This window comes from Anopheles moucheti, chromosome 2 (assembly GCF_943734755.1).
Source record: "Anopheles moucheti chromosome 2, idAnoMoucSN_F20_07, whole genome shotgun sequence".
Classification (NCBI taxonomy): Eukaryota; Metazoa; Arthropoda; class Insecta; order Diptera; family Culicidae; genus Anopheles; species Anopheles moucheti.
In genome coordinates this window covers 49,827,413-49,852,535 of record NC_069140.1, presented here as the reverse complement: position 1 = coordinate 49,852,535, position 25,123 = coordinate 49,827,413, and the positions used below count along the sequence as shown (strand labels likewise).

At 41.1% G+C, this 25,123-nt stretch overlaps 1 protein-coding gene across 3 annotated transcripts in view; it reads right to left on the bottom strand.

Moving 5' to 3' along the window:
* LOC128299423 (high affinity cGMP-specific 3',5'-cyclic phosphodiesterase 9A) overlaps positions 1–25,123 on the bottom strand; it is a 128,516-nt gene that overhangs the window by 73,960 nt on the left and 29,433 nt on the right. For 2 of the 3 annotated variants that reach the window (XM_053035385.1, XM_053035387.1), the window contains exon 1: positions 16,664–16,731. The exons of the other annotated variant lie outside the window; for it this stretch is intronic. The gene's annotated coding sequence lies outside the window, so the exon portion shown is untranslated. Of the gene's footprint in view, positions 1–16,663; positions 16,732–25,123 lie in introns of those variants that run through there. 3 annotated transcript variants of the gene reach the window in all.

Below are 25,123 nucleotides of genomic sequence, written 5' to 3'. Positions count from 1 at the left end.
CCCATATCTTAACAGAATGGCGGCCCATTTTGTGAATATTTGTGCCACACGGTGCCGTGCGCACCGAAGCACAGGCAGCATGAACGCATGAACAATTTCCCAGTGAACCGTAACTGTGGTGACTTAATTTTCGAGTTTTTAAGAAATGCTTTCCTTTGTAATGCGAACAAAGAACGGAACGTGCGGCATTAGCATGAGATTCGTGGGAAAAACTGGAAGTTAGAAGAAGAAAAACCACCCTTCACTGGTGAGATACGATTCAATGAGACAGAATCAAATTTCAAATTGTAATAATGGACCATTGCCATAGAATCTTAATACTTATTTAATTCACAACAACCGCCTGCTCGTAAGTAATCGCCGATCTCAATAGCATTATCTCAGCAAAAATAGCCACATATACCCGGTGGAAAAATTCTTCTTCGGAGATCGTCCATCTACGGATATATATCATACGGCGTAGACCCACCCAGGAAAAACAGGATTATCACTTAACCTACATTCACTGTGGCCCGATCATGATTCTTTCACCTATCCACTATTCATTGCGTGTCGGGTGCTTTATGTAGGAGAAATTTCCTCACAGAGCACCACCCCATGGCCTAACTGCCAGGTGAAACTATCAATCAATCACGCAAACGATACGATCGACAGCGATACCCCGGGTAGGAAGAAATGGCACAAGGTACAAGGCGTGCCGAAAGGGAAAATACCACTTTATCTACTCGTTCCCTTCTCCCATCGGCCGCCGTTGAACAATGGTGGATAGCTGTTGTAGGGCGGATGTATCCACCCTCCAATCGGTGTCCTACTATAGCTATACCTGACCCAACGACGACGACGACGACGACGGCGCAGTGTCAATATTTTCCTACCCAGTCAGATTCCAAACAAACAAACTAATACTACCAATCACGCGGAGGAAAATGTTATTTAATGGATCATTACAATTACCCTTAGAGAAAAGCATACCGGAATAGTTCGTCCAAATGAGAAATATCCTGCAAGAGTAGCTAGTACAATTGCTTCAACACCACGGCGGATTTTCTTTACAAAAAAAAATAGTTAAACCCTGAAATACTACAAAACATTCTACAACCCAATATAATAATTTTAGCTGATATGAAAATACAGTTAAAATGATTATATTCGCTGATAAACTTTCGCTACATTAATAATTAAAAAATAATAATAATAAAATAAAAAAATAAAAATACTGCACAAAAGTTTTTCCCAGTTTGTTCACATAATACCAGTACTGAGCCCCATCTAGACCGTTCTGTCTATAGCAAGGACTAACTATTGAGCTACCAAATTAAGTTTTATTCTATTCTATTTATATGTTTTCACATTCTATTCATATTCTATTTATATTTTTTCATTCTATTCTATTCATTCATTTATATATTTTTTTTACATAGAATCATTCTATTTATATTTTTTCCTATTTTTCCTTTTTTTTTAAAGTTGTCTTACAGTTATGTTACGGACTGTGAAGAGAATTTTCAGACCCCATTTACCTGCGTTCTATATTACTTGCCTTCTGTTATGAAAGGCAAGAACCGCCAAAACTACAACAGCTCCAAAGTGACTGCCAAAGATGAGAGAGTATGATTGACAGATCAGCACGGTTCGCATCAAGAACGGTTCGTCTTTTCAACGTTTGGATGTTTGCTAGCTTCCAACTTGCTGTCTGTACCGATCCGCTGTTGACGCAAGGCACAACAGCGCAGCGCCAGCTGACTGTAGAAACTTTCGTTTTGGAAAACTGTAACATGGAAGAATGAATAAAGTTCCCGACAAACTCCATTCCTTTCGCGGCAGTTGAGACGAGAAACTTTGTCCCGGTGCTCCTGCGTCAACCCGAAATCCGTCACCGACCGGGAACGGTAACCTTCCCTCTTGCGCAATCATCCAACTTCAAATCACCCCCCGGGAATGAAGCTGTGCTGGAAAAAGTTCAAATTGTGTTCGGTCTACGTCAACCTGCACGAGGGAGCGTTCATGACACCGTACACGAGACGGAGACATCTTCCCATTCTATCCGGGACAGTACCTAGCCATGGCCCATGCCAGTACGCGTTCTGTACCGACACAAAAGATTACGAATGGGAAATGAAGCAACAAATATGCAAAGAAACGGGAGAGAGAGATCGAACAGAAAAAAAAGCAAATATCATTAAAGTTACACCACGCTCACATCCACCATTCGTGGATGAGAGGGCCAGGATGGTTAAACTTAACCTGAAGGACAAAAGGATAGACATGTTACCTTCACACCACTTTGCCACTGGGTTCTACTTTTCCCCTGGGGTGGAAAACACAATTTCCTTTTCCAGGATGTCAGAAGCTCGAGCCCGAAAAGCCTCGATCCGCACGATCGCGCTACGGCCGACAATCCACGACCATACTTACGGTCTTGTCATAACATTTTACGTTGAGCACTTCTGTCAGAGCATGGGAAAATTGAAACGTACCTTTGGGCCCGAAGGACGGTCCGATGGTTGCGTAACCGGGGGCGGTGGCGCAGAACGGGAAATGTTATAAAATTTAAAAACCGCCAACCACCAACCACCACCACCCGTTTAACAAACCGCACCCGGTACATTACATTGTGGTCACATCAAAACCAACGCATTAGGGCGTAGATGTGTGTGTGTATTTGTGTGGATAAATGTATTGTTTTTCTGTACGTGTGTATGTTTTTTTCTTCTTCATATGTTCGTTTTGGTAACTCATTTCGGTCACCCGACCACAATCCTGGCTTTACGCTGTAAAAGTGCTGTCGGTTTTAATAAAGCGACTAATCCATCCAGTGTCATCGCTCCTCTGGCTGCTGAAGCTGAATGATGTTCAGCAGAAATGATAATATGATGAGACATAGAATGCGTTATCTTAGCCGAGCAAATTCACTCACACCACCAATTCACCAGGATCAAACAGCATCAAACGATTCGGGTTTCAATAGTATCAAAATATTAGGCTGTTTCAATTGCCCTTCAAGTTATTCAACTTTTTCTTCTCGCAATGTAAGCTTTCATAAAAGGGAACTTTTTTAAATTATTCTCGATGTTTGGGTGGGCAATAATTTTGTGAAAAAATACACTATTACGAATGGAACAAATGAAAATTACATTACATAAATTGGATTAATAAACATTCCTTGTAACATAGCAAAAGTAATATCAACATATAATCAAAATATGACAGTTGTGCCATCTAAATCCAAAACAATCATCAAAAACCACCTACCTACCTTACAAAAGATTGGTAAGATCAAATGAATTTATACAAAAAAAAATATATACATTAAATAATGGTACTTGGATTTTAATTTATGACAAATTCACAAACGTTCATAAACAATTAAAATTATTAATAACTGGAAAATTGGGCATTATTTGGCTCAGAAAATAAAAAGATATATAACTTAATTTTTTACCAATTTAAAAGCCCAAAAATTATGGGTATCAAACATTTTAAAAAACGCGTTTGAACTTTGATCAAATGCCGCTAGTGGTGATAAACTTACTGTTTGGTTTGTAACTTCGTTATTTTATACAATTTTTTATTTTCCTGCACCAAATTTTCCTGAAACTTCAAGCATAAGGTACAATAAAACACGCTTGAATTTCCCGAACATGCTGACAATTTCCCTCGCCGTAACCGAGTGCCAATATACCATCCTTACACATCCCATTTCGGGTTTAACTCTATAGGATGGTACATTGTATTTAATTATGATTGGAACCGCGCACAAAAGGATTTCAACAGCAAAAAACTGCTCAACTACGCCAAAAATGTAGCGATGTATCCTCGAAACCACGTCAATTACGAACCGTTCTGAAAACTTTGATGCATCGAAACTACCGCACTTTGTCCCGTACCATACCATACACAACTGAGGCATGAACCATTTCCGACCTCATCCCTCTTTTGCATATCATTGCAATTAAACATCCGTCAACCGAAAGTGGATGCTAGCTGCTGTGTGCACTTTTTTTTGTGTGGAAACTCAATTTTCCCCAAAGCTTAAAAAAAGAGAAAAAAAGGAAACCCTTTTGCTGACAGATTTTACATTCTATGGGAACTTTTTACTTTACACACACACACATACACATACTACGCTAAAAGCATATGCCCGTTTATTTTCCGCTTTTGGCAACGGTTTCGGTGCATAAGCTTTTTGTTTCGTTATTGTGTCTGATTTTAGTGGACACTGGAAGTGGTGGTGCTGGTGCTCTATGGTTCGTTCTACAGCGTATAAACTGGTGTGAGCAGTCGAGTTACAAATGGAAAACTTTAAACATAAATAGGGAACATTTTCACCGAGTTCTCGTACAAAAAGCTACAACAGCACCAGACGTGTAATTTTTCGATCCTATGCACATGCTAGGTGTCGCAATTGAAAAATACTCCAAAATCATACTTCAAGCAAAGTTGCGCAATTGGAACAAATTTTAAAATCTTTCATTGAAGGGGGGTTAAGACAAAAGAACATATTTATAAAAAGAAACACTATAATGATCATGAACTTTTTCAATAAATGACTCATTTTCAAAAATAAATAGATAAATAAGAAAAATAGATAAAATTTTCTATGATTTACGTACATTTACAATTTCTTATTACTCCAACGCCTTCTCCGATTTGTTTCGCCAAAGGTACATTTTTCTATCGGTTTACTTCTCTGGTAACAATCAGCGAAGTTTCGTAGAAGCCTATTTCGTTCAAGTTGATGTTGTAGGCGATGAACAACAAAAAAAAAACGGTTGATATCCTTTGTGAGCTTTCACTTACTGAACTTTTCCTTCAATTTACTGTTTTATGTTTTGAAGCATTTTTCGATCCATTCACGTGAGCTTTAATCGTTCGCTTGTTTTACGGTTTAGGTAGTTCGAAGCACCAAGTTTAGGAGGTTCGTGCATCAAGGAATGCAGAAATTGCCGAGTTTATAGCATATAATGAACCTCTTCGATCATCGTGAAGACACTTGCGATCATTTCGTCACATTTACACTTACACATTTAGATCAAAATGAAACACACTATGGCGGTTCTCATTATTTTCTTTTTATTTTCTGAACCTAATAATGCCCAAATAATGCGAAATCGGGGATATCATAAAGTTCTTGAACAGTTTCTCTTGGATTTGAACATATTTCTCTCCAGTTTTCCGAAGATATTTCAACAATATTTTCTACCAATTTGGAGATACCTCGAGCCTGATTTTCTCACAACAGGACCAATACCAAATTGTTGGACCTACAATCTAGCTTCGAATAAGTAAAAATTAAGAAAGTCAGAAATGGTTTTCGAAGACCCATGACGTTGTAATATCAAACGGAAGGGAGAGTTCCAATGATTATGATATGATTTGATTCATATTCTATGACAATGCTAGATATGTCGTAATGCACTGACACATTGTGTCGGTTAAAACATCGTTTCCGGCTTGCAAACTTGCGAAAATTATTATAATCGAAATATTAAACAGACGAGTATCGCAATGGCTGGCGTATAGTATCGTAAGCTGGCGAATATTAAAAATGTGAAAACAAGCATTTGAAAACACTGAACAGCAGTAAAACAGTAGTTTCTATTCTAGCATCCAGCTGTAGGAAAATTTACAGAAAGATGAAAAATATAAAAATTTTGAGGTAAAATATTCCGTTGAAGTAATAGAATACATGAATATAATGCGATACTCTCTGGTTTCTTTGTGCATTTATAAAAGAACACGTGAATTCGCCTGTGGTTGATGTCGCTGTGCATCCACTCTTTTTTTATTTCCGTCTGTCACTAAACTGTCAAATTTTTGCTTGACTGACAGTTACGTTATGTTCACGTTTATAGTACTAGTTGCTGGAGTTTAACCGCTACAAATACGTTGAAGTAAGACGGAACATAAATACGCCGATAAAGTAAAAGAAGTTTGAGTACACTGCACAGTTCTCTTGCGTAGCCGTGTAACCAGGCCAATATAGCTAGTTCAAAATATAAAATAAATATATTAAAATAAACCTTAAAGGATTAATAGATAGAGTTATTAAATAGATCTAATTAAACTATTTATATGTCTTCTCTCCCGCACACACACACACATGCACAATGCATTGCATACTTAAAGTTTCCAAAAGTCAGACTCTTTGGAGTATCTACTACACCAATCTTGTAGCACACCCGCTTCATTTGAATTAGAAATTATTTATTAAAAATATCGTTAAAACTTTCGGCACAACTTCCCCGCATTCGACGGATGGGTCGTTATGGAATATGGTCTTCACATCCCGTCACATCCCGTGAGCTTAACTGAGACTAAACTTTACATTAAATCCTTCAACGAATAACACGGGCGCTACTATACGTCAACCAAACTCACCGACCAAAAGAGAAGTTAAGCTACCCTATGAGCGGAAATACACACTATCAGGACAAGTTCTAGCTTCACCTAAGCTTGTATAATTTAATTATAACTCTGCCTCATTCCACGCCAAAGGTAAGGGGGCTCGGGAGGAGAATGTGCTCATCGAAAATCAGCATCGTTAAGGCTCCCATTTTTTCTGAACGGAATCAACGATGTTGAGGGTGGGTGACAGGCCCGCCTTAAATACAGAAATAAGCTGGCGCTGGCTTCCACGATGAACTTGAACTTTGCAATCACCTGCTTCTTAAGAGCTTTCGTTCTCTAGCACACCATTTTTAAGTGGATGAATGAATATTTTCCTTCTAGCCAGTAATTAACCGTAGCGACAGTTTTGTATCACAGAAACAAACCCAATGCAGTGGTGAATTATTTACAATGGCTTCAATTGAGCTTCTTTTGGTACAATTTTAATCACATCTATTGTTGTACAAGAAGCCATCGTTTGCATAAAATCTTCAAAGTACTGGGCGCCTCCATTCTCATTCCGGAAGAATTATTCAGTTTTTAATATTTTTTTCTATTAAAGAGATGTTTCACAATTTCGTTTCATGACATCCATCGTGTGCTTCGGAATCAGAATCCAACGCAAAATTTATTTTACAATCGAAAAATATGAAAGATATATTTTTAACGACCTTACATAAAATATGAACCAAAGGCTATCGTTTCATAACACGCGAGTACCGCATACGCGCTGCAAACGAGCATTGCGATTGTTAAAAATAGTACACGTAAAAATAGTGCAAATGGCATCCGAAGAGCCGTTGAGCTTTTAAGCTAGAACGTCATTCCTCATCAATGATGCGCTTTGCCCGTTTGTCCACAGAATGTAATCCAAAGTGAAAACAACGGCACGGGAGTGAAAATCCATAAAACCAACAAACGATGGTCAGGCAAAAAAAAACCACCCCACCCCGAAGGGATGTCCGAACGGGCATTTATTTTTTTTCTTCCCTCTCTCCAAACCGCTGCCGTTAGTACAAATGGAAACCGGGCCCGGTCGGGTGCATAAAATGAACTGAAAGCACAAGAACTGACAAAAAATAAAATAAAACGAACGCCACAGATTACGGCATAGGTTTGCAACGGCAGTCTACCAGCGAGTCCGATGCTATGCTGACACTTCACCGTCGAGGCGGAAGTGCTACGTGCAACCAGCCTGTACCACTATGCAACCAAAACATCCAGCTTAAGAGCGAAGCTTGACGGGTGATGTTGATTGAACGATTGCAAGATGGCGTGTGCTCTGTGCTTCTTTTCCCACTTTCTAATTTTTCCAACCCGCCACCCGACTTCCTGGCCAATACACATTTTGAAGTGTGGAATCGACCGGTCTAACAACGATGCCCAATCACATATGTAAATAAATGATGCGTTCCCTTACTTCAGCGGAAACCCATTTCAAGTCTCGGAGGTTTCAGGCCCAGCCTAGGAGTAGAGTGTCAATAACAACCATCGGACGATAAATCCTGTCGAGATGTTTAATCATTTCCTCCACTGAGTGTGCCTGCAAGATGTGAGTTTTGCAGCGTTCCACTCAGGACTCACACACACACACATACATACTGAGCAGTGTTAGCTCCTGCTGCTACACTTCACTTCGATTCCTACTCCATCCTATTGCTCCTCATTATGGGTCGACCCATTTTTCGCCTCGAAATTGTTCGCCTCTTCGTTCATTCTCGGCAGCACTCGAAGAGATGTATCCTGCTTGGAAGATTTAACGATGCTGAGCTACTAGCATAAACCCAGCATGAAAGGACGCCCTCCGAGAGAAGTGAGAGGTTCGTTTCACCGTATCGTCAAGCTTTACGTTTCACTTGCAAAACATAGCGGGCCGTGGTTTGGTGCAAAAATAAACTTTCCAAACACACGCAGCGCAGCTTGCATGAGCGCAACAAGAAGAAAAAAAAGAAAACAAATCGATGTCGACTTCGATGGCACATAAATCAATACAGCGAAACACAATGATAACACAAAACAAACAAACCTACGAAACCCGATGGTTGCTTGATTTGGAAAATTCAACCATCAACCCCCAACCGAAGCCGTTAGCAGAGATGTTCGATTGATTTTTCTCTCACAAAAAAAAAAGATGTGGGGGTTCAACCGAAATCGAGGAAGCAAAAAAAAAACACAACAACCCCATTCGATGCCGATATTTGATACGGCACCAAGCAGCATCCCAAGCAGCAGAGCCATGCTTTGTAGTTCGTGCAGTTGTGTTCGTACCGATTCAAACACGAGCTTAAATGAAAAATAGCGGACTTTCGATCGAGAATAAATCGAATCCTTTTTTTCGGGGAAAAAAAACCTTCAGATCTTTCCAAGCAACCGGCATTACACGCTTGCACGGAATTCAATCCATGTTTCTTTCGTTTTGCGTCTTCCACAAAAGAAAGGCAACAAAAAAGCTTCTTTCTGCTTCGTGTGTTTGTGGACTGTTTGTTTGCAGCCAAAACCTGCTGAACCTGGGATACGCTTCGTTGCGTGGGTAAGGTGGAAATTTGTGTGAAACGCTTTCTTCTTTCGATTTTGAAACCTAACCTCAATTTCAAAGAAAAGTGCGTTCTGGTACGGTGCGATTTTTTATTCTCATTTTGAACAGTAGCAATCAGTGTGGTATCTCAAAATGTGTTCAGCTTTTGCACTTAAAACATTGTCCATCACACTGTTTCAGTGCTTTTATATTCATGTTTCTTTCAAATAAATAATCAATTAATTTTACAACATATAAAGGAAGTTTCAAATTCAAGATATTCAATATCTTGGGTAATATTTGCATATCAATTTAGTAATTTACTTGCATTACCTACTTTAACTAACAAGTAGGTAAGCGATACATAAAACCCTGTTTCCAATTAACACATTTAACATGGAATGCATGTAAAACTAAAGTTCCATTGTTATTGAAAAAAATTCAAATTATCTGGAAAATACTTCGATTTGTCAGAAATTGAAGAAAAAAAAACTCCTGCATTTTATTCGTCATGTTGTTGTTCATTACAACTTCATTTCCATTTATCTTCCCCCACGAAATATATCATGGCCTTGACAATTGTCTACACTATCACGTGTAACCGGTAGCTCAGTAACTGTGCAACCAAAACCCATCCAACGCGAAGTCAACCTAAACCGACAGCTGAATGACCATTTGGTATGGCTTTAGAGAGGTCCACCTATTGTCCTACCGGTACCTCGCTGCAAATGCCACCACCGCTAGCGCGTGATTAATGATGATGAGAACGATGATGGTCCCGGTGTTAAATGGACTCGGTTTGCGCATTTCCTGTGTGGCACAGCAAGAACTAGCACCAGACCGTATGGAACACCGCGCCAACCTCAAGTAGTAATAGTTTCCAGCGGGCGTCACTCAATCGGAGTGAATGGGAGGAGCAAAAAAACGTTACAAATAAAAAGGAGCGATGAGTGGCCGTCCGTTTGAGGCATTGAACTGACCTCAATCTGTTTTTTTTTGTTTGCTTGTTTCTTTTCGGTTCCCTTTAGGGACGAGGCGAATAGCAAAATGCTCGGTTTTTCGCTTGGCACTAGCATGGCCACGCGCACACACAACCACCACATACATTCACTACACTTAATCTTGTTATGTCCATTCGTGTCCATCCTTCGTCTGACCGGACGGCGTCACATCAATTACGATTTCACTTATTTTCAGTGTGCCAACACCATGACATCCTTCCCGAAAGGTGAGAAAGCTAACCATATCTAGGTGGCCTGCCCCATATCCCAACGCTAGTGCTGCCATCTAGCGAGAAACCAGCTGGAGGAAAGAATATTTTTAATGTGATTAAAATGAAACAGTTTACCTTCGGGCTGCTGGGCTACTTCCCGACAAATGGTTGGTTTGTGGTGTATTATCATCATCATCCTTAGGACCATCCCATGCGGAAAGTTCCACCCTAGAACTAGAATGTTCCATTCCTGCGCTCGGCGGCGTAGGAGTTCCACAGTACGGCAGTGATAGAAAAGATGACGAGACCGGTGAACGATTTACTTTCCGCCAAGCATTAAGATGGAAAATATGCCGGTGCCCCAGATTGGATCTGGACCTTGAACATGATTTATTACACATCAGTTGTAGCCTCGGACCTCTTGATGAATGACAAAGTGGAATGGAAATGAAAATTGATTTTTAACGATCGTCTTACGAATGTACGAACTATAGGAAATTTATGAAACAAACAATAAAAGATCAACAAATTATTCTTTTTTTTAAATGGTACAACCGATGTGTAATTCTTGTCCATTAAAATTATTCGCCGAAGCATTATAAAAACCCTTACTCCTTCCCGAGCACTTAATCGTTAATTGTTTTTATTTAAAAGCGCAAACTGTGTCATTAATTAGTAAAATAATATAATTATAGTAAAATATAATTAGTAAAACTATCGTAGTTCTACTAGTACTATACAATAAACTATACAATCAAGTACCAGACTCATACTGATCGTAAGTGAAGAACACAAACCTGACATGGTGGTTCAATTATTTAGACAATATAGATGGTTAAATGGTTTTGGAACACAAAATTGTTATCAAAATTCAATTATTCAATTCAATTTTGCCACGCTGTCAGCAAAACACCTAACTAAGCAATAAAAAGCTCCCTAAAACAAATGGTATTGCGTTTTCATTATTCGCACGTGTACATGTGCTTTACAAAGCTCCAACCAATCGCCAAGTTTCCTTTGATTGTTACGCTTTCGCACACTTTTCAACCAGCCAGATACTGATGGCAATGAGCCTTATGACAAAAGTTCTAACAGAACTTTCTACAATGGTACCATTACGGTGGCGAATAATCTTACCGCGCCTTTATTGTATACAGGAGCCTCGGATTCCTTTTTTTTCCTCCCTCATTGCCTTTCATCACTTCCGAAAACCATCAGACGAATAGAAAGAAATAGATGGCCAACAAAAAAAAAAACAGTCTTTCCCCTGGAGTTCTCCGCGTTCTCCTGGGGAAGCAACATTCGTGAGATGCTCCATCCGTTCCGATTTGTTCAATCACCTTGCCACAGCAAATTGGAAAACGCTACCCTTAGTACACGGGAGCTTCCTAACAACCATGCGCCTCCATTGCTGAATGGAACAGTGGCTACTGCGATTGTGTTTTTTTTTTATTTTTCGTTCGTTTTCTTTCGCATTGTACTGCACAGTTGGTTCCAATTTCGACGAGGTTTTTTTTTTGTTATTACGATCACTGAACCCACAGCTCTTCGGTTCGATGTGATCCATCCGCAAAACATGGAACAATTCTTGCGGTACACGGTTGTGGTGTAACGCAGAAATTGAATGGTGATAGGAAAAAACAAGCTGTGTGATTGGGTTTCTTACCTTTAAATGGAGGTAAGACGAAGGACATTGTGGGGGAAGCGCGGAAAAGCACAAAAGGAAAATGGCTACCGTCCACCGAACGATGGCAACGATTCGAGCAACGTGAGACGGCCACTGCTCTTTTGGTGTCAGGTCATTATTTTCGTTGTTACCCTCTGCTGTGCTATATCGCACATAAAGTTTCTCTTTGTCCAGGTGAAAAGATGATTTGTTGAGCTGGGCAAAATGGAACGCTCGGCACTAACGCCCTCCATAGACCAGGCAGACAGATTTTTTGGGACAAGTTTTATATCCTCCGTCAGCCAGCTGTCGAAGTAAACTAACACACACAAGCAAAAGCTCGCTATCGTTTGTTTGTCACGTCGACGTGAATGTGGAAATTTCTTTCGACAAAAGAAACTTACTTCTAGAACTTTAATCCGTTATCGCTTCGTGCGCAGTACTGTGCTGGGATGGCTTTTCCCTTTGTTGGGCACTAATGATGGGATGCTCAAATAGCGTTACGTTGTAGTTATTTATGGCGGAATAAAGAATAATGTTTCAAAGTGTCAAAATTTGTACACAATTTTGTCTGCCAATTTGATAAAGAATAGTTTAAGTATTTATTTTCAATATAATATTATATTTTCAATATACGAGTTTAAGTTCAATGTACGATTACTTTGGAAATTTTTATTTGTATAACACAAAAACTTCTCATTCTGGGTTCTTGAGGGAGGGAAAGTTGTACAAAGACATTGTTTTACAACTAGCCCTTAATACAAAAAGGTCTCACAATTTGTGCTCGGTGTTGTTGATATTTCTACCAAATCAGTACCCGAAACTCAATCTGCTATTTAATTTTGTTGTCATTAAAGGAAGCTGGGCCAAGTTGAACTTAACTAAATGTAAAGGATTAGATGTAGGACATACAGCAAATCGCAATAGTTTATCATTATCATGGCTCAATACTACTCAAAACATTAAAGTATTAGGAGTAACGTTTATAAATGATGTACGTTTAATGGACAAAAAGAATTGGGATGAAGTGTAACAAAAAAATAACGTATCATGTATGGCTCCACAACCACAGAATTTTGAATTCATTTCAACAGGTCAAAATCTGCAATCTGCCTTTTACCCAAGATATGGCATTACGAGATTTATATCGGACAGAGGAAAACTAAGAATTCCAGCTCAAACTTTAGCTCTACCAACTAAAGAAGGTGGCCTTGGTCTTCAGATGCCAGATCTGAAGAGTAAAACTCTGTTGACAAATAGACACACAAAAACTATAGAATTCACCACTATATCCAAGCTTGCATTACAAAACACAAACAATCCACCCAATATTACAGCTTCAAACCTTCCTTGCATAAAATACGTTATACAAGAAACAGCATATCTTCCGAGGAAAATTAGAGAAAGATACGCAACAACAAAACACTCAAACGAATGAACATTAGAAACTCTGAACTATGTGAAAAATGCAATGAAATAGAATCGCTAGAACATAACTACGCAACCTGTCCCATGATGAAAAAAAAAAATGGGAAATTTTTCTAAAATTAACCAAACAATCCATTTGCGCAAAAACTCAAAGCTGGGAAGAACTAGTTTTCCCTGATCAAGAAAGGAGCGACTATCAACCAAATTATTAATTACATAAATGCAGTTAGTCAAAATCCCGATGTAGACATAAGTGAGGAATTATTAAGTATAGAATTTTAGATTAAGATATTTTATATTGAAATACAGTTTTGTTTAAATCTTAAAATAAAAATTATACCATTTGAATGCACATACCACACGTGTCACATCGTGGGTCTGCGAGACGATCAACAACCTCGCCATATTTCAAGCGGTTTACTAAAGCGAAACCCAATGTTGCACAATATTTCAACTGTCCAATATCAATGACAGTCCACAATATCCTCTGCATTAATTTGGTATGCCTCGATTCGATTACACATGGAAATTCGAGCTACTGGGGGTACGTGTAGCAGTGTCCTCTTCAGACCTGTGCTGTAACGACTCGCACAGGTCGTTTTATCGGTCACACGCACGGCCAATGGCGAAAATGGTAAATGATGCTTAATTTGCGCAAATTATCATCATCATGAACATCTGATATCCTCTGCTTCGCTTATAGTTCGCATCAATTATCGTCTGGTTCGATGGATAACCACTGCCCCGAAAATAAAATCAAACACCTGGATTACCCTGCCTCGCGCTGGATGGATAATTTATTGACCACAATCAATTCCATGTGCGTACGTCACTTTATAAAAAAGCTAAATTTTAAAATAAAAAAACCCCGCGAGCAGCGTTATTTATTTTTCAAAACCCCGCAAAACGCACAAACGAGAAAACCATGTCGTGCACCACAGTAATTAGCGAACCAGGTAAAGGAATGCAGAATCAACAGTCACTGGGGGGAAAAAAGGAAAGCCAGAGACTCCATTTTAATGTAAGCAAAGGTTCTGCTGGTGGGGAAAGAAGGAAAAAAAACGCGAAGAAGCGAATCCCTTTCCGACCCGATGGCGGTACGCACCGGAAAATACGGAATTGAAACAAAAACATCAACCGTATATCCACACGCCCCCTGAATTTGTAACCCCTTTTGAAAACTTGGAATGTTTATTTGTTGGTTGGTTGGTTGGTTGGTTTGTTTGTTTGTTTGTTTGTTTGTTTATTTACATTCGCTCATTCCACTCGTGATGACGTGTGCGCAAAGAAAATGCTAATGGGACCCCCCATCCCCATACGCCAATGTCAATGTCACAAGCAACGCGGAGCAACCGGCGGAGGATGATGTTTTCGTATCGTATTCTAACTGGAAAATATTGCTGGCTGGAAGGTTCGCGGTAGAACACGGTTTCACGGCCGATATTTACTTTACATTTGCCGACAAAAATGCGATACGGACACAAACCATTCGACTGCGGATGCGGGAAACATGCGCGATTGATAATCGTGCCTGGGCAGCGACGTTACGAAACCGGATGTCCCAAAAATATGGTTTTGATACACCATCAATCGGCATGAATTGGATAATGGATTATGAGGGCAGTTGAATGGGAAGTCAAACGTTGCCGATGCAAACATTCCCATGTTGTTTATGTTGATCTAGGTGTTTTTTTTCCGTTCTGAATCCGTTCCTAGGATTGGTACCTATTTTCGAGGCGAACGGGAAAACCACGAAATTATATCACTTTCGATCGATTGTGTGAAAATAAAATCAAAGTTTACCTAACGCAAAAGACACAAAAAAAATTCCGACACTTGACCCAATAGAACCGAACAGATATTCTGGCAAATGGCCCAAACATTTGCGTTTAGTTTTTTCTTCATACGGGGCCATTTTTCAGAACGGGGATCGCATCGATTGAATATATTGAAAATAGCTCTAAATTGTTCTTTTTTTCATTTAGATTTTGCATGAAAAACAAAACAATTTGTTTAAATCATTCTCACATTCAATAATAATTTTCATTCATATTGTACATCTGTGTACATTATATTACGAAACAACCTGTTGTATAGGCCGGTTTACACGCTCATGCCTGTGTAAACGCAGCTTGCGCAAACTTTTTCTCTTGCAAAAGTCGAAAATTTTCTATCGTGTTTATACTGCCTCAGACAGATGTTTGGTTTAAGTTAAATTTGTGCGTATAAACGCCGCTGAAACCAAGCCCACAAACTCTTGCAGGCGTATTCGTTCTATTCTGCAGTTTGGCTTACAGTTTTGTAATTTGTACAAAGTTGCATGTGCAGACCAGTTTGCGGAAATGATAGGATGCGTGTAAACACATCGAAGTTGTTCAGTTCAGTGTGTAAACCGGCCTTATCATAAGAAACACTTCAATACTAATAGCATTACTTTATATTAAAAATTTAAATAATAAAATTGAATTTACTTCTAGCTAAATACAAACAGAAGTTCACATATGTCGAATTCCTTCCTCAACAAAACACTGCCGTTACCGTTGGAAATAACAACCATCGCATAATCCCAACAGTGTGCTTCGGTTCAATGTTTTAAAAAAGACTCGTGGGGCCCATTATCCCGTTCACGGCATGCTGACATCGATTGCATTGAAGAAGAAGAAAAAAAAAACAAGGCGGTAGAGAATTGAGCAGCAAACAAAAACATTAAGAAAGTGACATTGCAAAAAGAAAAACCTCAAACAAGATAACATTGGCTGGAGGGAAAACTCCAGTGGCAACAAGTTCACCGCCATGGCCTACTGCAAGCAAAAACGCACGGAAGTGTCAGCTGCTCGGCAGGGCTGATAGCGCATACTTCAAGTACTGCGCAACCGTAGTACACAGGCCATCCACGGGGATGCGACCGTTGCTGAGGAGTCATAAAATGTCTGATAAGCTTCGTCGATTGGTTTCGCTGGTACACGGTACACCATCAACGGCCACGGTTTTGCAATGAATAATAGAATTTTCGAGGGCAAGGTACAAACGACGTGCGGAGACCGAAGTTGACTGATTGAAAATTGAGGAACGAAGGCACGGTCCCCAGCGAGCACAAGCAGTTCTTGTTCCGGCAAAGTTGGGAAACGATCAGGATGCTGCATTGGAAATGGTTCGTCCCGGAGGGAGTATGGGAGGATGCCTGGAAAACTTTCACACTCAAGACTTTTTGGGAGTACAATTTGACAGGCTATGTTTATGCGCGGAGTTTGTCAAGCCATAGCCCAATTTGACATCACTCGCATCAATGACTTAACCGAACCTTAGCGTTATAGACAAGCATCTATGCTTGGCTCGAAGATTCGGAAAATTGCGCGGTACTCGGCTTTATTATCCCCGTAGCGTGACTCTCGCACGAACAATAGATCAACACCCATCAAATCCCGTTGAGTTTTACACCATTGAAGCTCACCCGTTAAATTCGAGGTCCTTCGGTGACGACCCCTCCGCGGGGGAGTGAGTTTCTCTTCCAAATTTTCCAACACCAACCCGTCCTGTAGGAGCACCGGAAGCACACCGTTGGTACGCCACACCACACCACGAGACACAATTATCCCACCTCTTTGTGTGGCACTTCTTTTATATTCTTTATCGCAAGCACACCGACACACTAGCGACACTGGCACTGTTTCGCTGCACGAGAAGGTGAAGGTCGTTTGCAGTGTACTATTGCTGCTTAAAACTGCTTTTTGCTGCCGCTAACGCCAATAGCACCTTGAACACACCCATAGAACATTGGTAGCAGTCGCACTCGGACAGGTGGATGAAAATGCTAATGGTCCATTCCTACTGTGCCACACATGTGGAACTAACTACTAGGAAGGATTATCCCTTCGATGGCAGACCAAACTACTTTTCCAGTGGCAACTTGTTGGATACGCACGTCTGTATGCGCATCTCTGCCCCATACTGGTGAACTTATTTTCTGGTGACTTCCTTCGTCCGAAGGCACAAGAGCGTTGCGGAATCACTTAAAACTTCATTTGTTTGAACATTCACTTGTTAATCTCTTACTGCTGCATTTTAGTCGAACTACTCACACACACACGCACACACATGTACACACACGTACACACATTTTTGAACAATTTTTAATTGCTATTGTTTGGCACTGTAGCAAATTGTTTCGTTATCATTCCATCTCATTCTTTCCCATTTTATTTTTAAACAATTTCACCCAAACCATTTTATTTATCTTATGGAAGGGTTTTTTTACCACTTTTTCTCTTACTTTTAGCAATGTTTTCACAATTAAACATTTTTTTTTCTAGCTTACACATTTTATACACACATTTGCACTAGTTCAAAGTTTCAGCAACCTACAAAAGACGATATACTGATACGGTTAACGCACGATTATACTCTGCCCATAACTAATCACAATGAAGTTGAGCCCTGCAACGTGTTGTGGTGAAAACAGAGGGCCCCAAACCACGACTCTTTTTCTTTTTTTTTTTTTTTTTAGAACTCTCGCCCATCCAGTGTTTCGCTCATTCCCCAATGAAAAGGCAACCAAATGACAATCCCCTCAATTGATTCTAATCAACGAAACCAGCATCAAAAAGATGTCTTTTAAATGGGGTACTTAGTGCTGGCGCACAACACGCAGCGAAATGCTAAAGGATTGTGCCTGAGCATTGGGCAACTGCTTAAGTAGCGCAGCCTGATCTGGAGATCTACACCGGGATGAACAGGCCGTGAGCACCGTGAGCACCACCAGCTATTAAAACAAGAATTAAATTGGGAATGTTTAATTCGAACAACGATTCACAAGAAAGCTGTCCACGGTGCTGAACGCAGCGCACTACTTTCGTGGCCCCCACTGTCTTGCTGTCGTGGACTAACAACGAGCCGTAGACATTGATAAGTACCGAACAAATGTTATCCGATTACAGTGCTTGAGAAAGACACTCACTACTAACCATCGGTTTCAAGAGTCGCCCCTCAATGCTGGCCGGTGAGTCGCACTGCACACGTTTGTTTTTTAGAGATTCGTCCACCGTTTACGAGTCTAGTCGAGTGTGTTTGTGTTTGTTTTGTGTTGGTTGTCCGAATGGTTAGTTCTTTCCGGTTGGCGACTCACTTGGGGATGCGGCCCAGCGCGGTGGTACACAATTTATTTGTTGTCCACTTAAGCCAAATAATCAGATCAATCATGGCTTCTTTGCTTTCCGTGCGTTTTGGAGCCGGCGGTTCGAAACCAGTAGCGCTCAGGAGCGGCTGGGTGATCATTCAAGTCTTCGAACTAGCGTTCTGTCTCACCCTGTCTCCCAGCAAACAAACTCTCGGCTGAGCAGGGCTGTGTATGACTTGAATACACTTTTCTTCTGCCAACTGTCAACCTATTCCAACAACTTCCTCCCGTGAGCAATTCTTATAGAAATCGCCGAACTGTCCCATTTTATCCTGCACATCTTCAAAGCGTGCACACCTTGCTTCCGGAAACGTAGGAAACGGTACAATTTGACCCACGTCCTGTGTGGCACTTTTCGGTGTCATCCTGGGGCCCTAAGTTTCGCAGTTTCGCAGTGTTCTTACCGTCGGAAAAGGTGACGGCATTTATGACAACCCTGCCAACAACCAGAAAGAATCACACCGATATGCTTTTGACCGAACCACCCGACCGTCGGTAGGGTCGTTTGTGGTTGCTGATCAAAACAATGGAGAAGTTCTTCGCAAGAGCACACGATACCAACGACATGGGTGAAACAAAAGCAGGCAGCATGAACCCAAAAGTCGAGTTCCGTTGGGCGACACGTAGCAGTATAGCTTCCGGTTGCTGCCACTTCCGGAAATCCGCCATCATGAAATCACACTAAACCACCCGACAAGTTAGTACACCCGTAGCGCACGAACACTAGCCACTCCACCCCAAACTACCCAAGGTCGTCACACTAACTGGTGATGCGATCTTCGAAAGTCTCTTCTATCTGTTAAAGTTTCCAAAAAAGGAAATACTCTTCCCCACCCACACGCACACACTCACGCACGCACGCAAAAACAGGAAGTTAAGCACACATACACGTAAGGTTTGCGTTCGATAGATGGCCAGCAGCGCACACCAAAACCTCTCGCGGAGTGAAGCGAGGAAAAATGCGTTTCCGTTGCGATACAGCTGCGTTGCAACGTTAACCAGCGTTGTTCGGAAGCGACTGGAAGGAACTCTGCCGCCGGAGTACGCGCGTACGCGCGTGCAGTGTTGCGCTGCCGAAGACCGTCTTCGCAGCAAGCTTCGGCACACTCGACGCTTCGGCCCGATGACGCGTTCGCGAAGGGAAACCGATCGATCGAGCCGTGTTGTCCCTGCGTGCGATGTACATGCGCACAGCCATGCAAGGGTAAACCCGTCGCCAACGGTCGAGCAATTTGGGAAGAAACAGGCCCATCACCTGTATCAATCCACCGACGCCGCCATGTACAGGTGGGCAGAATTGGTTCTGGACGTAGAACGCTACGTTACCGTGCAATGCGGCGGGGGTTTTGGGCGACAATTTTGTGCACCGCCAGGCACTGCCGTGTACCCGCGTCCACTCCATTCCACACCGCGCGGGTAATTTAATTCGATGAAATGTAGCGATGTTTTTCGCTTTGTTTCACGGTGGAGCTTATGATTGCAAACATATATCTATGTATTCCACCTGCCAGCTCATATTTTCAATGCCTACCCGATTGTGCAAGAAAAATGAATTTGATATTCAATTTCAAAGAAGTCTTAGAATTGTGGTTAGAAAAAGAATTCAACGGGTATGCTACGCTACAAAAGAGATCGTTTTGGTTCATATTGTGTCAGCTGTGTACAGCGAGCAAGACACTTGTTGCACCATAAGATTATCAGTTATTAAACATTACACTTTCACGCATAATATTCTTCAGAAGAGAACGTTTAATCAAAAAAGGTTATTTGAATGTTTAATTTGTAGAGTTTACAGCTGCTCTTATAGCTTGCAACTCTTTCGATAAACACATCCACGAAGAATAGTTAACTTTGGTAGTATTTTTGTTACCAAATACATTAGTGTATGACGAAAATGATCAAAAACATACAACCGATCTGTAGTGGATGTAATGCAATTAGTACACCATGCATGACACTGTTCGGGCGAATAATCAAAACGGCGAGAACATCCGAAAATTGAGCTTTAATTAAATTTATCCGCCTACAAAGAGCTAGAAAAATATTAAACTAATTTGCTGCCAAAAATAACCATTGGAAAATACTAACAAAGTAACCTTTGGTTTTTCCGATTTTTCTCATATCGTTGGGGCTCATTCAATTCAATAGGGGAGGGGGTCAGTACCAGCGTTACGATTTGTTACATAGGGGGGAGAGGGGGTTTAACTTTTTGTTACGTAACACACAATAAGATAATACTAAGATTCCCGTTTCATAGTCTATGTATGAAAAATTAACTTATTTAAGGGATTTTTATACAAATTCCCTGTTATCTATCTAATTGTTGTTTGTTTAAAGGTCAAGTCTCTTGGTATCTTCTGATACCCACTCATTGAGAACTTCTGGTGTCTACTCAGATGGTAATTTTGAATTCCGGTGTGTTGTAGTGGATCCAGTTTGCATCCATTGTCACATAGCAAGCATCGTCGACTCTTAAAATTGACTCTTACATTGAGCTTGAAGAGCTCTAAACAGACTCAGAATGATGCATCCAACTTATCCACTATCGTAAAGAGCTTTATACAATCATACATCAATCATTAACCGTACATCAGTTAATTTGTCAATATCATTTAGTGCACGGAACCTCATTTACGGTACTTTTGCCAACTAGAACGTGCAACATCGTGCTGGGTGCTTGTATGACCGTGTTTGAACTCAGCATACCAGCTATAATAGTTGATTTTAATGGTGCTGAATTTTACGATGCTTATCAATTCAATTTAACCGTTTTTTTCCTAACCAAATGCAATTTTTCAATTGACATTCTAAATTAATGATGTTCAACTGGGTGTTCAATGATAACAATGGGTTTGAGTTTTGAGTTTTCCGGCACTTCATGGTCTTGGCCTGCTGCAGAAGTCCTCTAAACCACCTACAGTCTAGCGCCGTCGTTAGCCAATCCATAATACCGATATGTCTGTTGGATTCATCAACGGCATCCCTCTAACTTAATTTGGGCCTACCAAGCCTCCTCTATCCATGAGGACGACCTAAAACGGTTTTTTGGAGAGGGTCGTCCGGTATCATTCTCATGACGTGACCAGCCCACCGGGGCCGATTCTGGTAGGACGCTTCCGCTGTAAGATGGTAGGTTCGCTCCATTGTGTTTCCTCACATACGGAGCCAAAAAACCTTCTGAGCATCTTCCTCTCGAACGCGGCTAAGCGGGTTTCGTCGGTTTTGGACAAAGTCCATGAGTCACAGCCGTATGTAAGTACTAGAGCTATATAAGTTTTATATACTCCCAGCTTCGTTCAACTGAAAATTTTTCACTAAATCTACTTTACCAACAAATGTATTTATACTGCCGCCATTTTTTTAGATCCTTTAAATCTGTGTTTAATAAAAAAAGTTAGACGAAATGGGGAATGAATAGTGAGAATTAACAGAAGACAACTACGCAAAAAAAAAGGTTGCTAGATAAATAAGAAAGAAATAGTACTGATAAATAATTTACGTACGAATTCTTGTTCTTAATAGATTACATCGATTCGCCATGGTACTATAGATTGAAAAATGTTCTAAAACCGCTTCAAATTATTAGCACCGATCAAGCATGTCAGCCTGGCATGAGTATGAAATTTATCAGGCAGTATGTTTGTTTCGTTTTGCATTTGTCGAAATACGATAGAATTACATAGATTACTCAAGAAAATTTTATTTTTTTTAAACAATGGAGGAGGGGTCATCCAAATGTTACGTAATTAATGGAGGGGAGTTGCGTCCAGTGTTACGTTTTGTTACAATAGGGGAGGAGGGGGTCAAAAATTGACAATTTTTGCGTTACGTAATAATTGAATGAACCCTTAGACGCTGTCAAAGGGGGTTGCTCTTATGGGAGGTGTAGAAGACGAGCTGCATATGTTTCTATTAGAACATCCAATTGTTTTGATTCGTGGAATAACAAAAATGATACAACTAATATGGGCAATGACAGCCGATGGAGATAGAGATAGTGAGAATTATTATACCAAATCTGCCTGGACGGTTCCGAGACAGTAATGAAAGCTCGTTCATTTTACATCCTTACAGCAGAATCCAACAGGCTAATATTGTGGTCGGTATTACTTCCGGTAAGCCATCGGCATCCCGACACAGCATACCGAAGCATCACGTTTCTTCGAAACAGAACAAAACGAAACTAAATCATATTGCCGAGAAATTGGAGAGATCTTTTCAACACTCTGAAGCCCATTAGCAGAAACTAATGATGCTATCCTTTGCAAAGGATCGTTTCTCTATTTTATCTTTGGTTACTACCATCTAAAGTCATATTTATGCCTGTCATTTCTGACCACTTGGGTCACTTGTCACCACGCAACCGGATACTTATTCCTTGCTATGGAGAAACGGTCCAGATGGGATTTTGTCTCGGACCTGCCCGTGTGGGAACAGCGCCGCTACCAAACAAACCGTCTGCCTTGGCTCCGTTTTAATCGCGATGAAATTGCTATCGGTCTATAAAGGAGCAACGCAGCGGGGAAAAAAGCGCAAAAAAAACATCGAACGAAAGAATTGACCAGGGAAGGGAAAGCTACGTCCAAAAAAAAACAGAGTTTCTTCGCGCCTTCCTCCTTTAGTTGGCGTCTGCATTAGAAATCAACCGAAGTACATTACTTATTTTATTTGTAGATCATTCGATTACAGGATTTGCTCAAGCGACACTGATTACAGCGAGAGCAAACAAGCCGTGATCTAGTCCCGTACTGGGCGGGGTAAGATAAAAAGCATGACGGAAAGGGATCTACGCCCGGGTGAGATGGGGGTGAGCAGCGAGACAGCGAGAAACGTGGCGCGAAACGAATCCTCGGATCGGCGGAGACCCATTCCTTCCTTCCTTCCTTCCTTTTGCGTTTTCCCTTATTTATTCCTTTATTTTGTTCCAAGCATTCAATCGCATCGCCGAAACGGATGCTTCGAACGATTCGAATTATCCGGATGCAGAGAGTGGCAAGTGGCTAGCGAGAGGTTTGAAACTATGGTGGAAGAATTATTCGATGGTTGGGGGATTAAGTAAACCGAACTTACCGACGCACTCAGCCACACCAACATTGATCCGTCCGCTCGTTACTCTACCGGGAGCGCTGGAGCCGTTGTTCATTGTCCACGAAACCTCAAGGTTCGAAACCGCTTCCGCAGCTTCCGAACATTCACATCGCTTTCCGCTCATTGCAAAACGGTGCGCTTTGACCAACATGAATGGTATGAGCATGGGTCCATGTCTGGGGTGGACATTCAAAGCGCCCTGCTATCCTTTTACGTGAATCGATCCGATTCGGAGATTTAATGACCGTAAGGGCCTGTGAGGCGAACGGCCAAAAATCCGCCAACCTGCCGGTTATTCGACAATAGCGCCGATGTTATTGTTGATTATGATGTTCCCCGTCAGCATCATGCGCTGATTGAACCGTTAACACTGTGCTGGGTCGCATGAAGGAACACGCTGCCCTGAGAGATGTGATCCTGAGAATTGGTGGTAGACGAGACAAGCTATAATTTACTGCCGACTGAATGCGGGCAGGATTTACATCGACACTACCGAGCGATAATGACTGTGTTTCGTGATTTGTAAATGGGCCCGAATGGAAGGGAACGAAACGAGATGAGCAAGTTTGGCGCGGCAAAGTCTACAGAATGAACTTATTGCGTAAGAAACAGGACGAAGGCAAGGACATAATACATATGTATAGAGGTGTGATTTTTTGGAAAGGTACTATTCCTTTACGAATAATGATTAAATTTTACAATGGCACTATGTAAAACTTGGGTCTTTGTAGATTTATCCATGTCCAACCTGTTTTAGTTGGTAGTAATTGTGAAACATTCCTCTTATCTGCCCGTTCACTGAAACATATTGTATAAGGTATTGTTCCAAAATTGCAAACAAATCCAACTAAGCGTTTAAGGACATGCTATAACACCACAAACGTGATGCAGATGGTGGTAAAGCATTCGTGCCGTTCGCTGCGCTCGTCATTCTCTGCTGTTTCTCTCGACGCTGCGCGCAACACAAAAAAAAGGACAACCTTCGGGCAGCTGCCAAATGTCTATCACTTCCAATCTGCTGTCGGATCCTAACCTCCCTAGTGTCCTGCATACAATCATCCCGAAAGTCATACCAAGTCCGGTCCGGGTGTTACTGTTCTGTTTGCAAAAGTTTCACACGGCGTGTTGGTTCAGAAAGGTGCCGCGCAAAAACTAGTTCTATCCCCTAGCTAGACAAATGACCGTCTGTCCATGTTGTCAGGTAGCCAAATTTGCCGATTGCGTGACCAGAGATTTTTTGGTTTGTTTGTTTGTTGTTGCGCTCCCATTTGTCCCCCCCCCCTTACCACTTGTATGGGTCTTGTTTTTGCGGTGAAACACGTAAGCGGCTAGCGATATCGAGCGATGCGGGTTGCAGATGACATACACGGTCAACGATTTAGATACAATTAATCTGTTTTGCGAGCAAACAGATAGAACGCGAAACAGAACCGCTTGACAGTTGCTGACAAGACTGAAAACAAATAGTTCGAATTAGGCCAGAGGCAATGTGATGTAAAAATAAAAACTCTACGGAACGGATTTACAATATTTGTTGTACAGCAAGCGTGATTTTACTAAACTAAATGGAGATGATTTTGCAACTCCTTATACAAATGAATTTCTCGTTGCCTTTGCTAGTGACATCTCTTCGGGCAGACCATAAGGCTA